A 3,604-nucleotide genomic window follows, 5' to 3' on the forward strand; every position below is an offset into this window, starting at 1 on the left:
TTTCAAAATTTGATTTCAAAATATCTTATCTAACTTCTTATCTTCTTATCTTTTCAAATTTGATTTTAATATCTTTTTCAACTAACTAATTAACTTTTTGTTTGTTTCTTATCTTTTTCAAAACCACCTAACTACTTTCCCTTCTCTAATTTTCGAAAATATCTCATCCCTTTTTCAAAAATTCTTTTTAATTAATTAATTGTTTTAATTTTTAATTTTAATTATATCTTATCTTCAAATTTTGAAAATCATTAACCCTTTTTCAAAAATTAATTTTCGAATTCTCCCTTTTCTTATTCTATTTAATTATTTATTTACTAACACTTCTCTTCACCTCTCTTCATCTAAAAATCCGAACCCATTCTTCTTTACTCTTCTCTCATTTCTTCTTCTACTAACACAAAGGAATCTCTATACTGTGACATAGAGGATTCCTCTTCTTTTCTTGTTTTCTTCTCTTTCATATGAGCAGGAATAGGGAAAAAGGCACTCTTGTTGAAATTGATCCTGAACCTGAAAGGACTCTGAAAAGAAAACTAAGAGAAACTAAATTACAACAATCCAGAAACAACCTTTTAGAAATTTTCGAACAAGAGAAGGAGATGGCAGCCGAAAATAATAATAATGCAAGGAGAATGCTTGGTGACTTCACAAAGCCAACATCCAAAATTGATGGAAGAAGCATCTCCATTCCTGCCATTGGAGCCAACAACTTTGAGCTGAAACCTCAGCTAGTTGCCTTAATGCAACAAAACTGCAAGTTTTATGGACTTCCATCTGAAGATCCTTATCAGTTTTTAACTGAGTTCTTGTAGATATGTTAGACTGTAAAGACGAATGTAGTTGATCCTGAAGTCTACAAACTCATGCTTTTCCCCTTTGCTGTAAGAGACAGAGCTAGAATATGGTTGGATTCACAACCTAAGGATAGCCTGGACTCCTGGGATAAGCTGGTCACGGCTTTCTTGGATAAATTCTTTCCTCCTCAAAAGCTGAGCAAGCTGAGAGTGGATGCTCAAACCTTCAAACAGAAAGATGATGAATCCCTCTATAAAGCTTGGGAAAGATACAAGCAGCTGACAAAAAGATGTCCATCTGACATGTTTTCAAAATAGACAATATTAGATATATTCTATTATGGTCTATTTGAATTTTCGAAAATGTCATTGGACCATTCTGCAGGTGGATCTATTCACCTAAAGAAAATGCCTGAAGAGGCTCAAGAACTCATTGACATGGTTGCAAACAACCAATTCATGTACACTTCTGAGAGGAATTCCGTGAATAATGGGATACCTCAGAAGAAAGGAGTTCTTGAAATTGATGCTCTGAATGCCATATTGGCTCAGAACAAAGTGTTGACTCAACAGGTCAACATGATCTCTCCAAATCTGAATGGATGGCAACATGCATCCAACAGTACTAAAGAGGCAGCTTTTGAAGAAGCTTATGATCCTGAGAACCCTGCCATGGCAGAGGTTAATTACATGGGTGAACCTTATGGAAACACCTATAATTCCTCATGGAGAAATCATCCCAATTTCTCATGGAAGGATCAACAAAAGCTTCAACAAGGCTTTAACAATGGTGGACGCAATGGGCTGAGCAATAGCAAGCCTTTTCCATCATCTTCTCAGCAACAGACAGAGAGTTCTAAACAAAACACTTCCAATTTAGCCAATCTAGTCTCTGATCTGTCAAAAGCCACTTTCAGTTTCATGAGTGAAACAAGATCCTCCATCAGAAATTTGGAGGCACAAGTGGGCCAGCTGAGTAAGAAAATCATTGAAACTCCTCCCAGTATTCTCCCAAGCAATACAGAAGAGAATCCAAAAGGAGAGTGCAAGGCCATTGACCTAATCAATATGGCCGAATGCACAAGGGAGGAGGAGGACGAAAATCCTAGTGAGGAATACCTCCTGGGACGTCCCTCAAGCAAGAAGGAGTTTTCTATTAAGGATCCAAGGGAATCTGAGGCTCATATAGAGACCATAGAGATTCCATTAAATCTCCTTCTGCCATTCATGAGCTCTGAAGACTATTCTTCCTCAGAAGAGGATGAAGATGTAACTGGAGAGCAAGTTGCTCAATATTTAGGAGCTATCATGAAACTGAATGCCAAGTTGTTTGGTAATGAGACTTGGAAAAGTGAACCTCCCTTGCTCATTAATGAACTAGATACCTGGATTCAGCAAACTCTACCTCAAAAGAAACAAGATCCTGGCAAGTTCTTGATACCTTGACCATAGGCACCATGACCTTTACAAAAGCTCTGTGTGACCTGGGGTCAGGGATAAATCTTATGCCACTCTCTGTAATGGAGAAGCTGGGGATCATTGAGGTACAACCTGCCTTGTTCTCATTACAATTGACAGACAAGTCATTGAGACAAGCTTATGAAATAGTAGAGGACGTGCTAGTAAAGGTTGAAGGCCTTTACATCCCTGCTGATTTCATAATTAGTAAGCATGAAGAGCTTCTCTCAGTTCAGAGTCAAGAAGAGCCCCCACAGTCAAACTCTAAGTTTGGTGTTGGGAGGCCACAACCAAACTCTAAGTTTGGTATTGAGAAAACCCCACATTCAAACTCTAAGTTTGGTGTTGGGAATCCATAACATTGACCTGATCACCTGTGAGGCTCCATGGGAGCCCACTGTCAAGCTATTGACATTAAAGAAGCGCTTGTTGGGAGGCAACCCTATTTTATTATCTAATTTTTATTTTATTATTATTTTGTGTTTTATTAGGTACATGATCATGAGGAGTCACGAAAAAATCATAAAAATTTAAAACAGAATCAAAAACAGCAGAAGAAAAATCACACCCTGGAGGGAGGACAGACTGGCGTTCAACGCCAGTAAGGAGCATCTGGCTGGCGTTCAACGCCAGAACAGAGCATGAATCTGGCACTGAACGCCAGAAACAAGGAACATTCTGGCGTTTGAACGCCAGGAATGTGCCTTGAGGAAAAACTGGCGCTGAACGCCAGTAACAAGCATGAAACTGGCGTTCAACGCCCAGAACATGCTTCACATGGGCGTTGAACGCCCAGAACGTGCATTATCTCGGCGTTTAAACGCCAGAATGGTGTGCAAAGGCATTTTACATGCCTATTTTGGTGCAGGGATGTATATCCTTGACACCTCAGGATCTGTGGACCCCACAGGATCACCTCAGGATCTGTGGACCTCACAGGATCCCCACCTACCTCGCCCTCTCTCTCCATTCATTCATGGTCATCCCTTCTGTTTTCCATTCACCACTCACAAAAAAAAAGAGAGAGAGAAAAGGGAAGACAAAAGCTTCCACCTCTGAGTCATGGGAGATGGAAAGACTCTTACACACATCCCTCCATCTCCTCCATATCTTCTTCTTATTCTTCATCTTTTCTTTCTTCTCTTGCTCGAGGGTGAGCAATTTTCTAAGTTTGGTGTGGTAAAAGCATAGCTTTTTGCTTTTCCATAACCATTAATGGCACCTAAGGCCAGAGATATTTGATACGTAAAAATGAGATTTCACGTATAACCGGCAAGTATGTCGGGTCGTATCAAGTAATAGAACTCACTAAGAGTGAGGTCGATCCCACGGAGATTGGTAGATTAAGA

This window comes from Arachis duranensis, chromosome 2 (genome assembly GCF_000817695.3).
Source record: "Arachis duranensis cultivar V14167 chromosome 2, aradu.V14167.gnm2.J7QH, whole genome shotgun sequence".
NCBI lineage: Eukaryota > Viridiplantae > Streptophyta > Magnoliopsida > Fabales > Fabaceae > Arachis > Arachis duranensis.